The sequence below is a fragment of the Agelaius phoeniceus genome, chromosome 2 (assembly GCF_051311805.1).
Source record: "Agelaius phoeniceus isolate bAgePho1 chromosome 2, bAgePho1.hap1, whole genome shotgun sequence".
Lineage (NCBI taxonomy): Eukaryota > Metazoa > Chordata > Aves > Passeriformes > Icteridae > Agelaius > Agelaius phoeniceus.
Genome location: NC_135266.1, coordinates 31,071,292 through 31,086,572, shown reverse-complemented (window position 1 = coordinate 31,086,572; position 15,281 = coordinate 31,071,292).

Genomic DNA, 15,281 nt, shown 5'->3' with positions numbered 1-15,281 from the left:
GGTGGGTCTGTGCTAAGTCAGCTTTTGGAACTAACAGAAGTTAGGTGGTGAGCACCAGAGCAGAGAGCTGGCAGCTCTAAGGGCAGCCAAAGCTGGGAATCTTCTTTGTGAGGAACTACTGCAGGCAGGAAAAAATATAAATAAAAATAAAAATTAAATAAAAAATCATCTGAACCAGTAGTTTGGCAGGTTTTCTTCCCTGGCCTGTGCACCCCACTTGGGAGCCCCTCTTGAATCCCTGCAAAACCTCCCTGAGGGCTCCTGGGACAGGGCGCAGTGAGCAAAGCTGGCACAGCTCTTCCACTCTGTCATTCTCTGATCACCGTGAGACAGCCAAAATAAGGACTCATAAGCAGTCCTCATTCAATCAGCTCCAGAAGAAAAATGCAAATAAGCTCAACAACAACAAAACCCCCAGAATTTTTCTGGTGCAATTATGGTTCCTATAAACACAACTTCAGCTTCAGACTCACAGTTTATACTGTTAGTTTATACCACTTCTGGAAACTCCCGACACATGAATAATCTCATTGAGCAAAATCCTAGCCTCACATAAGCAATTAGCAAAATTCCTTGCCATTTCAGCATGCAGAATTTTGTGCACCATGAGCAGTTTTTGCTTAAATCCAGAATTCAAGCATGAATATATAAAATTAAGATAGATTATTATGGCTGTAATAAAAATATATACATCTGCTTTCATATACTTAGAAAAAGGAAATAAAGGAAGGATATTTGCTAATGGAATACATAACAGTTTACATCTGCTAGTATAGTTGCAGGGAACTAGACCAGATGTTGAAAGTCTGTCATCTTTTATTTTGAAAGATATTCTTTCACTGTATATTATCTGGTGTGTCAATTAAAATATGTTCAAGAGTAAATTTCTTCCTCAGCATTATAAACTTACTGTGACAGGGTGGCTGAGTCATGCTTGTCTGAATCACTTCAGATTTTCTACATTCCTTCAGCCAGCCTTAATTCCCCGTGGACATGAAGAGAGCCAGTTCCTTGGTTGTGCCAGCTGAGAGGGCATGATACGGCTTTCAAAAGCTGGCAGGCAGAGCAGGATGTCCTTCCCCTTAGTTTGTCACAAACCTGTGTTCTCCCCAGGGACAAAAAGCTGTTTCTTCTTGAGGTAAGAATGGTAGCAGCCTCTTTTCATTGATTTTCATTTTCATTTCCATTTCATTTCATTTTCTTTCAAAGCCTAAGATGTCTGGTGACTGCCATGCCCTTGTACTAGCTGGAGGACAGGAAGCAAAGCAAGAGACTACCTATTTCAAGAAAGGTTAGATGTTAGTGCCCTGCACTTCAGCTCACCACCAGATACCCACATGTCTTTCAGAATTTCAAACCACGGTACTCCATACAGCCCACAACTCACTGGTTTCTCCAGAAGTTTCAATACTTTAAATAGCATTTGTAAAATAACACCTTGTTGAAACTGTGCCATTTGAGTAACATACAGATGAATCTTGCAGAAATTTGAAGAGAGGTGCTGACCTAAACACAGGTTATTGTCTCACTGACCTCAAGGTAAAGGCATGCATACACAGGCCCATGCCAGGCAGGCAGCACATCAAGGCCACTTGCATATATTTCCTAGGTTCCAAGAACAACTTTATGCCTTTCAGCAATGTTTTCCATTATTTTTCTCATCACTTAGCAGAGGGAGCAGGCAGAGTTTAAAGGCTGGAAGAAGGGAGACCACCTTGGCCACCAGTCTCAGCAAAATCATGGATGTCTGAGCCCATGTGCGGGTGCTGGAGGCAGCTGTGCCACTCCAGCAGAGCCGGCTGCCCTCCTTGCAGGGTCACCCACCACCACCCTCAGGCACTGGTGTCTGCTGCATGGGGGCTGCTCCACAGCAATGCCTGTCTCAGCCCTCCTTCAGCCACTGGTAATGAGGCCTGACAATGTCTCCTGCCTCAGCAAGGGAGGCTTATATAATGTCTAACCTTACCATCTTTGCTGTGACACTGGTTCAGTTGTCTCCTCCAGGAGAGGCATGAAGGGCAGATTAGCTGCCTCTCCTCAGGCTAAACCAAAGCCATGACTTTCAGACCTGGGAAATTGATCCTGCTTTCCTGGCTCTGCCTTTTCCAGGGGTCTCTTCTGCATTGTTTCCTCTTGGGTCTCACCTTCTGTCAAGTGCAGTACCACAAACCTGACATAGCCTTCCAGCTAAGACCTTACCTGAGCTGAACAGAGTGAAAGCATTACTTTACATATTCTTATGTACATGTAGGAACATGAGATTTATCTTTTTTATTGCAGCATGATACAGTAGATTCACTTTAAACAACCAGTCCACTAGAGTTTTTAAATTTTTTTATAGATTTGCTTATTTGCAGAGCTGATCCCTCTCTGGCATTTGGACTTTGGACACTTTCCTTTCAAATTGCATTAAATTGCTTTGTTTTTTCTTTTTTTTACAGGGACATATCTTAAATACTTCAAGTCTTTTGGAGCCTGCCCCAGCACCCCTGAGGTGCTCACTCCTTGCTGCTGTCTGTAAATGCACCATTCTCATTCTCCAGTCCATCACTGGCACTGCTGGCTGCACTGCCCAGGACTCTGAGCAATCACAGGGCCACAGCAGCCTCCCACTGAGCCCTTCTTGATCAAAACTTCCATTTTGATAATGAGTTAATCGCTGTTCCTCTCTGAGCAATGTTTTCCAGGCTGTTTTGTGCCCACCACGCAGTAGCTCTGTCTAGACCACACACTCGCTGCGCTTGCCTGGGAGCGCTCTGTGGGAGCCGCCGTGACCAGACATGCATTTGCTTCTGTCAGCCAGATCTGTCACCCTGTCACACAAAGAAATAAGACTGGCTTGACAAGCCTACATTGGCAGCTACTCCTTCCCTGCTCCATTCCAGGTGTCAGATTATTTGTTTCAGTATTTTTTGCAGGAAGCAGTGTTGCTCTGATGGGGGTACGCTTCCCCAGAGGGTCTTGCCCTTGCCCTCAATGCCAGGCACCCTCCTCTCCTGTTACAGTCTTCAGAAGATGTGGCAAGAGCTCAGCACTCGTGAATTCTTACAGAAAACCCCCCAATGGCTCTGAAATTTTAGCACAGTCCCCCCCCTCCCTCCCCCTCAGTTCTTTTGAGCATCTTAAGATTTAGATCATGAGGTCTAGACGAGCTTGAAAGCACCATATTTATTTAGAAAGTACACGTTAACCTGGTGCTTTGAACTTGGTTGGAGGGCTTGTTTGTTTTCAGTGTTATATTAGTTACATAAATCTCTTTTTTATGTTTCTGCATGAAAACTTTGCTGTCGACCAAGACTGTATACAAAGACTGAATCACTTCCTTTGAGGCATACTATGTTAAAACATGGGATGAGTGTCTGAGATCTCCATTTTGTGGTGAAAAGCTAAAATAAAGAAATCTTCCAAGAGCAGCTGGCAGAAAATATTTGTAATGAGAGCTGCCAACTACTAGAGGAAAGTGGCTTATTTATACAGGGGCACCACTGAGACAGACTGAAGAGACAGACTGTGTTGGATTTAGAAAATCAAAATCACCCAAGTGGACAAGGCTGTAAAAACTATATGATATAAAAAATGAATCTTATAATGCAGCAGCACCTGCATCTGGCAATCTCATTCACGCCTTCTGCAGGAGATAAACCTTCTTGCTTTATCAAATAAACCCCATAATTACACTGCTTAAGTAGGATATTAAGTGGCATCATATTAAGCCATTACATGACCCTTGTCATCATCAGCCCTGCCAGGCAGTGAGGAGAGCTGTTGCTCCCTGCTGATTACTCTGGGTATCTATTTAAACATACTGTGGTAATTAGAAACATCTAAATAAAGCCCTGCCCAAGGATTACAAGGGCTGAATGAAGAAACCTTTCTTTCTAGTGGCTACAATACTCTTACCTGCTGTTGTTGTGTGTGCACACTTCCTTGCCAATGTCCCTCATTTTGATATGAGCCAAAGCTCTAAGAGGTAAGAAAGCAAAGAGGTTCAAAGGCAGCATCCTTTTCCTCCTCTGATTGATAGAGCTTCTGCCACTGGCAAAGAGAATTTTTCCACAGGGCTTGAAAGCCAAATGTGCTAATTCCTCCTGCTTTACTCTTTTATGCCTTTCTCTGAAGGGAAACCTGCAGGTTTCAGATGCCAGCTTCATTCTAGGCATCCTTCCTAATTACCTGAACTGCCATTGTTATATGCAGCACATATATTGATCACTATCATGAATGTTGCCTTTCTAATATTCAGCAAGTGTGAATCAAACTGTGTCACAGATGTGGACTTCAATCACAAGGTATATCTGAGTGCACCCCACAGATTACCCTTCCTCATAGTAACTATAGCTGAATCAGAAAAAAAAATCACTCCAGTTCCTGTTCTTTAGTTATCATCTAAGGTAGCAATATGATTAGCTTGGGAACACGACAGGGCACCTACCCCTGGAAAGAAATTTCAGCTTTGGGTGGGAGAAACCCCTTGCTGTACATGAAAGGTGTTTGGGAACATGCTTCCAGACTGGATTGCCTCCCATATTTAGGAAACAGATGGCCTAGAAAAGTCTATGTTCATTTTTCAAAGCACCAGTTTTAGCATTTGCCTTTCACTTAATTGTGTTTCAAGAGAACTTTTTTTCACTTCCCACAGGAAAACCACCACAAAAGGATTTCCAGCTCTATGCTGTGCTGCCATCCCTGCTTCTCTCTCACTCACAGGATTTACCTCTTCAATGCCTGGGCTCAGATGCTGCTGTGCTTTCCATCAACTGCAAAAATGGTTCACGAGCAAGCTCACAAACAAGCCTTACTTCATGCCACTGTCAAGTAATTATAGTGGTAGACACCATTTGTAATAGTGCTGTATGGAAAGGAAAAAGCCAGATATACCAATGATATTTGTCAAAAGGGAGGTTTAAAATTTTTAAGATACTTGAGGAGAAATTGAAGTTGTCTACCTCAATCACAAAGACAGCCTTATATTTTATGGCCAAGGGCCAAATCATCACTGGATATTTAGAAAAATTTCTTCATCAAAAGGGTTGCCAGGCATTGGAATGGCTGCCTAGGGAAGTGGTGGAATCCCCATCTCTGGAAGCATTCAAAAACCATGTGGATAGAGGACTCAGGGACATGGCTTAGTAGTGAACATGGTGGTGCAAGAGCAATGTTTGGCTTGATGAACTTAAAGCTCTTTTCCAATCTTGCCAATGCTATGAATCTGTGATATGAAAAACTACAACAATATTTCCCCTTGCATAGAGAACACATTTTTGTGATCAAGAAGGGCCACAGGCCACTAAGGCTTCTCAGTGCCTGGCCATGTAACATGTCCCCATTATTGTGTGGACAGGTGCACAACTGCACACTCCCAGCCAGCTGCAGGGTGTGGGTGTGTGTGAACACCAGGTTATCTGGTAATCCTCTGGCCTTTTTAGACCAGAATAGCTGCTCCAAAACAAAGACAATGCAATAGGTGCTCTAGAATGGCTCATCTGGTGGCTTTGCTTTCCTGAAAAAGATTATTTCCCATGAATAATCACTGCCCTCTGGAAATACATTGGCTTTGCTTCAACTAGCACAACCTAGTGAGAGCCACTCCCAAGCAACTACTGGGAGATGATGTATTCTGTAACAGTTATTATAGCAAATTTGCTTAGGTAGAGAAGGTCAGGAGAGGCGTTGACTAGAAATCCTCTTGGACCAACTTGCCCAGAGGTTAAGGAACAATAATGAGCAGAATGGAAGATTTTACTCAGCAGGCTCAAAACTGATGCTGAAAAAAAAAGCAAAGCCTATTTTTGTCTCTTGTCATCTGCACCTCAATCACAGTATAGAATTACTCTGGTCCAGAGACTGCCTGCCCAGAGAAAGGCCCACATTCATTCCACTCCAGGGTTTCCATTAACACAGCACTTACACTGTCATTTGGGCACAAGGCCCGAGTCAAGCACTGCTTCATTGGATCTGCATCTGTCCTAAAGTAATATCCCTCTGCCCTTTCCATCCTGTTTGTTTCCCTCTGAGGAAGCAGACTGCTGCTTTTGTGAGGAATGGCTGCCTCCATTGGACAGCAGAATACTTTGGAGCAATCACGCTAAGTAGGCAACGCTGCTGCTATGAATTACTGTCTACAGCACATTATGGTGACCTCCCTACTTTCTTTTTCCATTTCATATGAGGACCTAGAAAGGAAAGGCACCTTTGTCTGCATTGTAATCATTCAAATATGATGCTTTTCAGTGATTCTTTCAAGGTAAGAGAAAGCAATTTCGTTGAAAAAGGAGAATGCTCAAATAACATGGATCCTACTCTCCCCTTGTGTTTGGCATGGTGGAAATTACAGGCAGTCACTGTATTTCTGTGGGATTGAAAATTTAGCGTTCTGGAGGTCCCAGTTCAAAATTGCCCCTTTTTTTTACCACCAAATTTAACTGTCAGGGTATCAGGTTACTATTTCATTTAACCTAAAAAAATGTATGGATCTTGCATTGTAAGATTAAAAGAAGGATGCTTTTATTTCTGCTGGCATTTTCCTCAGTCTGCATGTCTTTTAAGATAAGAAAAGGCTCCAGCCTTTCTCCCCTTTCTCCCCCAAGGGAGTTTGCCATCCTCCACCAACCTAAGAAAGACAAAATTTTGAGGCGTATTTATTTATATTTTCTGCTTTAGTACCCTGGGAAACCATAAAGCAGACCATGTGCACATCTCTGTAAATTCTTCCAATTAAAATATCTTGATTTGCAAAGGTCATTCTTCGACAAGGAAATTGTTGAATAGTTTTAGTTTCTTTAAAATCTAGGATTCTTAGGACTAATTTAGTAATAACAAACTGTTACCTCAATCATTTTGTTTTGTAAGATAGATGAGAGAGATTTTATTGGGGGAACATTCATTCTGAACGACCTTATGTTTCCTCTAAGGGAGAAAGGATGCTCAGCTCTCAAGTGTGAAGTTCTGTTTAGTTATTGCTAATGATAACAGTGACCTCTTGTGGATATTTCTAAAATCTTTTCTAATTCAAGTTATTTTAAGCCGGTGGTAGTTTTGGATCTGTTTGTTGGCATTTCTAATACATTTGTAACTCAATAAAAGAAGAAACAATTTCTCCCTTGATCAAGTTTTCTTACTAGATCCCTGATTTCAGTGTACCAGATCTTTACGTTAGAAAGGAAAATAGTACATATATTGAACAGGAAGAGAGTTGGTTTAAAAACTAAATGGATGGGCTTGAGGTTTACTAATTAAGTGAGCTACTGTAACCAGAAGTCATGGACAGACTTTGGTATTTCCAATTAAAGATGTTACATCTGTCTGAGAAAAGCAGTCAGTAGTAACTTCACCTGGGCTAACAAATTTGTCTTTTGACTTCAGACACAAAATGTAGTTTTGGAGTAGTGTCACAGGATGCTCTGCACCATACCTCTCTTTTTTGTTTCCAGCTGCATGTTGTGCCACCTTATACTTGGGCTTAGCCCTTACTGTGCTCTTCTCAAAGTCATAAACAGGCCCGTGGTCAGCATTCAGCAGTGTTTGAACCCAGGAGCCTGAGCTTTATGCCAAAGTGGCTGAGTCTCATACACTCTGGTGAAGGGCTGGTAGGTTTTTGCAGAAAGGCTGGATGAATAAACACAGGACATGAATATCTCTTTCATTGAAACACAGAATGGTTTGGGTTGGGAGGGACATTAAAGATCATTTATTTCCAACTCCCTGCTTTGGGCAGGGACACTTCACTAGACCAGGTTGCTCAGAGCCCCATCCAACCTGGCCTTGAACACTTCAGAGAACACTTCTCTGGGCAACCTGTTTCAGTGTCTCACCACCCTCACAGGAAAGAATTTCTTCCTAACATCTAATCTAAATGCACTGTCTGTCAGTTTGAAGCCATTCCCCCTTATCCTATAACTACATGCCCTTGTAAATGGTCCCTTTCCAGCTCTCTTGTAGGCTACTTCAGGTACTGCAAAGATGCAGTTTGGTCACCCCAAAGCCTTTTTTTTTCCAGGTTGAACAAACCCAACTGTTTCAGCCTTTCCTCATAGGAGAGGTGATCCATGCTTCAAGTTGAAAAAGAATTATGTGCTGGAGATGGGGAAGAAATACCTAGTGTTTTTTTCCCAAGGACTAGTCTTGGGAGAAATCCTTCCTGTTCAGTAACTCCTGAGGTTAACATACCCATGGAAGTGTTTTACAAAGCTGAAAGACATTGGCACAGAGGAGGGAAAGGATAATGTGTCTGAACACCCATAGGACTAAACTGAATGGAAATGAAATTCAATAATGCAAAACTCATTTTTGGAAGCAGCAACAAAAATTATCTGGAAGACGAAGAGAAACCTGGAAATGCTGAAAAGAGAGAGAGAAAGAAGGAGTGAGCTTATGATGACCCATCAATGGCACTGGGATCCATTGAGGGGAAGATTCAGTCTTGAGAGGGGTGTGTCCCATCCAAGGGGAAATATTGGAATATAATACAATGTAAATTTCTAGGCATGTGTATTAAGGACATAGGAACTTGAAAGTTGATCTAATGAAGAGATGGGCTGCTTTGACTATCAGAGAAGAGGACAAAGCTATCCTGCTCCTGCCAGCAAAAGGAGAAGAAAGTGATGATTATTCTGCACAGTTCCAGTTGGGCTGGAGGACATGAAAGGGGAAATCTGCAGAGCACACACCAACAAGTGAGCCTAGCAGCTTTGGCAGTCTTTGCTTTGACCAGTCAGTGTCTGCAGCAGGTGAAGGACCAAAGTCCCACCACCATGTGAGGAGCCTGAAGGGACCACAAAGAGAAGGACGGGGAGCAAAAGGAAGCTTAAACACCCCTTCCATGTACATCGTGGAAGAGACAAAAACATCAACTTACCTTTAAAGAAAACAAGCCTTTCCAGGAAGAGCAAATAAAAAGAAGCACACACTTGGCTAAAATGACCAGTCATTAGAAATGTGAACCAGGGTTTGATGGACTTTTGGAACATGCTGTCAGTTGCAGGTATTGGCACAGAATGATGGTTGAATGATGCCAACTTTACACAATAAGTTCATATTCAGAGGACTTACAGCAGAGGATAGGAGACACAGCAAATTTTGCAAAGTGACAGTGTAGTTGCTTTCTTTATCCAGGAACCATTTATTAAAACAAATAACATCATCCCCCTCCTCCACACCAAAACAAAAAAAGCCCCAAACTATGTCATACTTTAAAAAAGGGAGGAAAAAATCCCCAGGAGGTTACCTTCCTGACATTGACTGTCCCCTGCAGCTTCTTTTCAGGATCCTGTGAGATTTAATTTTCTGGTAACAGATTTTTCATTTTCTTTACTTATATAGTTAATTCATAGTGAAAACACCACCTTTATAGAAATATCTACTTAGTAAAGTAGATAGCTGATAAACAGCCTAACCACAACACACTCATATTATTTTTTGTACACATTGTACCGAACACTGCGAAACTGGGACACAGTGTACTTAAAGCACCACACCAGGAAACCATATTCCATTACCATTTCACATGGGGGAGGAAGGGAGAAAAAAAAACCCCACTACTCATTTTGCTTGTTTTTCTTTCTCTGTAATTACTTTCTAAGATTCATCACTTAATATGATTTCCAAATTTCCATAGGTCTCAAATCTCTTTCTCAAGTTTCAGAAACAGCAGACTGGCAGCAGCACAGCCAGGGATCATCATTTCACCTGGGCAGTGACACTGCCCCCATAGCTCTTGATTGATATCTCTTGCCATTAATGCAGGTCTCTGGCCTTCAGATGTTTAATTACCTCCCTTTGAAGTGTTGCATGGTCATTCACAGCAATGTAATTGCCCTCCTGGCCAGTGTCTGAGGCATGGGGTTCTCCTTGAAGCTGAGGCACAGCATCCCTGTGATTCCTGGGCTAAAGTGCTCCACCAGCACGGGGCCGGCTGCAGGGTGCTGCAGCCCAGGCAAGACACGTTTGTGAGAGAAGCACCACCGTGTCCCACAGCACAGCCAAAGGATGAGGATGAGGGGAAACCCACAGCAGTCTGGGTAAGGGGGCAGGAGGGGTACAAGGGCAAGATCACCAGGTTCCTGCCTGGAAGCCGACAAAAATAAAAGCAATCCTGAATTAGTCACAAGTCCAGAGGCCAAGCACTGCTCTGGTCACACTTGGGCAGAGCAAGAGCCAGACCCCTGCAGTGTACTGCAGGATTAGTCATGCTCTGAGGGAACAAGACAACACAGCAGATTAGTACTAAAACAAGTCATTCCCAGGGCTCTCAGAACCATCCATCTTATTTTCTCAATATTTGTTTCTTCTGCTTGATCAATAATCTTTTAAAATGCAGATTTTTCCTTAGCAGGAACAGGAATTAAAATTAGTGTCTCTGTCCTCTGTGTGGCCACCACTTTTCACTAAAGCTATAAAAACTGAGGCTTCTCTTTCACTGGAAAATCTTGCTGAAATCACCAAGCAGCTTAACATTTTGTGGAGGGAAGGACTGCTGCTCCAGCCATGAGACCTTACAGAGTCCCACTGGTGTTGTCCCAGCTGGCAGCAGCACTTGGAGCCCTCTAGAAAGATGGGAAGGATTACTTCATGTTTTATGTGCTCTGGGTATATTTTAACCACAATAATAAGTAGTGGTTGCAACATAACACTGTCTCTGTCAGTGGTTGTCATGGCTCAGTCCCAGCAGTCTGCAGGGGCAGGATAATGTAATTACCTCCCAGTAGCTCTTGGGAGAGGTAGCTGATTTCAGTCATCTTGCACTGATGTGGCTGACAACAGAGGCACAACCTTGCACCCAGGAAGGGTTTTCTGTCTAAAATTTAGCAAGAGAAATGAGGCATTAAGGAGGAGTCTCAGTGCCTCTTTCCAGAAGCAATTGGGAGCCAAGTTTCTCTGAGCAGGATGTGTGGATGCAAACAGGTTCATAGGGCTCTTCCTAAGCTTCTTCTGGGAATGTGCAGGGAACTCCTGGCTCCCAGAAGTAAAGATGCTCATTTTCCCAAAGTACAAATATTATACTAAAAACTCCCAGAGGGGTGCAGGACATACAAATGTGCTTGGGAAAAATACTTGCATCTGTACAGCCCTGAAGGCATAAAGTTATTGTCAAGAACAGAGTTGGTGGGGCATGGCACGGAGGATTGCAGTAGGGCCACTCTCCGTGGTGCCTGGAAGTGGCTCCAGGTTAGGCTGAGGGTGCAGCCCTTGGGCTGGCTCAGAGCAGCACAGGCTGCTGCCTTTTTGCCTGAGCAGGAGCCAAGAGGTGAGTGGAGGTGAGAGGAGATAGGGTGACAAGTCACCTGGTGCTCCTGTCAGACGTTATGCAATGAGGGGAGCTGGGTAACCAGTGGTAACCAAAATAAAGGATTTGTGTGCGTGTTGTGTAACGTGGCTCAACCCCAGACAGCAGTGAAGCACCACACAGCCACTCACTGCCTTCTCCCTGGTGGGATAGGGGTGAGAATTGGGAGGGTAGGAGTGGAAAAAATGCTGGGTTCAGATAAAGACAGTTCAACAGGTAAAGCAAAAGCCACACACATCAGCAAAGTGAAGGAAGGAATTCTTTCACCCCTTCCCACAGACAAGGTGTTCAGTCAGCTCTAGAAAAGCAGGGCCCCATCACACATAATGGTGAATTGGGAAGACAAATGCCAGCACTCTGAGCTTCCCCTCATTCTCCTTCTCTCCCTGTTGGTATATCCTGAGTCCATAGGGTGTAGGGCATCCCTTTGGTCTGTTGGGGACAGCTGTCCTGGCTGTGTCCCCTTCCAGCCCCTTGTGCACCCCCAGCCTGTTCATTGGTGGGGTGAGGAGCAGAAAAGGCCTTGACTCTGTGTAAGCACAGCTCAGCAACAGCTGAAACATCTGTATTGTTAACTCTGTTTCCAGCCCAAATCCAAAACTCAGCCCCAAAGGAGCTACTGCAGAGAAAACCAACTCTATCCCAGCCAAAACCAGCACACCATTACAACAGCTACACACAACTCCATGACCTCCTGCATCATCCAGGAGGGGCTGGAGTGAGTGATGGAGTGCAGTGAGTCAGGCTGGGAAGTCAATGAGGTGTTTAGCAAAAATACCCAAGTTCTGGCTTCTTTTCAGGCTCCCTCTGCTTCCCATGGTACCCTCAAGCTCCTTTGTATTCCAGTACAGGAAAGAGAAAGGTAGACAGAAAAGGTCTAGGCAAAGAAGAACAGGAAAACTCAGCAAAGGACTGCCAATTTAGAAGATTTCAGAAGGAAAGCATTTGGATGAGCCATAGAATAATAGAATATTTTAAGTTGGAGATTACACTAAAGGTCAACATGTCTAACTCCTGCCCCAGCACTGCCAAGTTCACCACTAAACCATGTCCCCAGGTGCCACATCTGCTGGTCTTTCAAATACCTCCAGAGATGGCAGCTCTACCATTTCCCTGAGCAGCCTGCTTCAATGCTTGACAAAACTTTTGGTGAAGAACTTTTTCCTAATATAAACCTCCCTTGATGTAAAAGTGAGGCTGTATTTTCTTGTGCTCTTGCTTATTATTTGTGAGAAGATGCCAAGCCCCAGCTCACCACAAGTTCTTTTTGAGTAGCCATAGAGAGAGAGCAGAGGGAGAGTAGAGCTGAAGAGGCTCCTCTGAGCCTCCCTTTCTCCAGGCTAAACAACATCAGCCCCCTCAGCCACCTCTCACAGGACTATTCCCTTGATATTGCTGTGTCATTCAGGTTTATACCAGTGAAGGCTGACCTTGGGAAATTACAGAAGGGATCTAAGGGGGAGACTAAGCCTGGACTCCCTGGCTGGATAAAGTTCTAGCAGTGCAGCAGAAATGGAGAAAAAAAGAGGTCACTGGCTTGGAAGAGCAATCCCTTTCCTTGTTCAGCTCCTGGTGCCCCCTGATTTCCTCTATTGGAAGAAATTATGAGATGTTAAGGCCACCTGCCCATGGCTTTTTCCAAAAATCTGCCTTCACTAACCCATCCTCACCCACCTGAGCCCCCTAAAGACCAAGTCCCTATTGTTTACTCCAATCTGCCAATGCAAGAGCTAGGGAGTGCAAAGAGAAGCTAGTAATAGCCTAGTCCAAAATGAAAAGCAGTCCTTTACACACCCTCCAGTCAGCCTGTGGACATCCTTGCTAAAAAAGTCTATGGGTTCAAAACAGTGCCATAAAAAACAAAGGTGTGAGATGTACTGGGGGCTCTGGAACACACAGACGTCACATCTGGCTTAGGAACAGTGTTAGAGTCTGTGAGATGAAGTACCAGCATTTCTCTGGGCTCCAGATAATGTTACACCCTCTGCCCCACCAGCTCCTCAAATTTGTCCAATTCAGGAGCCATTCCCAGCAGGTAGTTTGTGTGAAGCTGCACATTTTGGGTGGCAAAGAGGATTTCACACTGCGGCCACACACATCTCTTCTGTGCCAAGCAGTGCCTGAGCCAGAGAACAATCTCACAGCTTCTGAACAGAGCAGAGCCCAAACCTGCTTTCCCTATATTCCCTCTTCCACCTGGAATGCACGGCGGAAAGTGCCAGTGCCATTGGTTGGGACCTGCAGCGCCGCTGCCCCGGCTCTGCCGGGCGGTGCATGGGGGACGTGAGCCCTGCTCGTGCTCCAGGAGCAGCTCCAGAGCAGGACGTGCTTGCAGCAAACCCACTCCCCAGCCGGGGACAGATGACTCAAGCAAGAGCTCAGAAATATTTAACTCCTCTGTGCCAAGAGATTTTCCAGCACCAGACGCAGAAGGAGCAGAGTGCTGAGCAAAAGGCAAACTGCAACCAGCAGCTGTCTGTCTAAAGGGGAACAGATATTGCTGCTAAATAAAGGATGTAAACCCAGGCTGTCTTACAACTGGAAGAACATCAACCCTTACCAATGCTTTAGTACACATTCTCAAAGAGGAATTACTTCTTACTGCTCTCAACAATAAAACGAAGAAGCCTCTGCACTGCAGAATTAGCACGTACTGAAAATATTTGAAAATAACTGGCCAAAGCCAGCACTTAGGCAGAGTCAATTGCTGCAAAGTAAACAAGAAAATTACTTTCTTGAAAGCACCATCTGGTAAGGAGGCACCTCTGTGAAATGAGAAGCTCGTGATTCAGATAAAGAGTTCTGAACACAACCTTGTAACTGTCTACACAGCAAACAAAACACTTCAGTGTGTGAAGAGTGGGAGGAACATTTTTTTGTACAGTTCCTTTACTTAGGAAAGTGTGATCGATTTGGGCCTCTCTAAGCAAAACAAAACGTACCAGAAATAACAGAAGCTCTGAGCCTAGACAAAACAATCCAAAATGAGGGAAAATGGAAGATCTTCATGCACAATTAATCTGAGGAATTGATACACTTTGTTACCAAGGTCACAATATTGCAGAATTATAGAAGGAATCGATTGTTTTTTATGAATGTCATGATTATGCCACATTACTTGCTCAAACTCAGAGCACCTCTCAAATTCTATATATAAATTTGGAAAATAAAAAGTTTTCCAGGATGTGTAGAAGAATCAAATTGAGGGACTTGGGAGAAACATCTTGCCAGATTCTTTTATTTTTTCCCATTCAAGAATTTCTTGTACTTTCCAAGTGTCTGCTAGTATTCAATATTGAGAAAGAACATTAGACTACTTGGAAACTGATCCAATTCTTATGGAGGATTTAGTCTGCCTGGGTGCAAATGAGCTTAATCTTGAGCTTTGTAGGTAAACCTGGGGTGGGGGCAGAGTCAACTCATAAGAGCAGCGAGCAAGGGAGAATAAAAACTTACTCCAAAGTAACTTCCTATCTTCCAAACGGATTTCCCACAAGTACACATAAGGTTTGGGAACACTGCACCTTAAGCAAACCAGGCTGGGTATTTCAGTGTTCACTCTTCCTCTGGAATTTACTGTGGTCTCACCACAGGCTCAGTGCCTGAGGTTTGGATGTTCCCTCACGTGCCCTCCTGCCCTTCACTTCCAGTAGAGTGGGGGAAAGAAAGAACCAGGTGATTTCTGGTTCTGGGTAAGTAACTTCTGTTTTCTTTGAATATCTCTATTTGAATCTTGGTTTCCATTGGCAAATGAACTTTGGGTCTACAACATAAGGCTTCGCAGATTTACTTAAAAAGTTGATCTGAGAGTGCTCCACATGAAGAAGCACCTCTTGATGTGCCTGTAGACAACAGTGTCCTTTCCACAGTGTTTCTCTAAGTATGGGCAGAGCTCCCAGCAGATGCATGAATGTATCAGGAATGAAGTCACCCTTCAGCAATGCCCCTGATGCAGCTTAGGCTCTGGTGACATGTACCTAAGTGGCAGAAAGCAAATTTA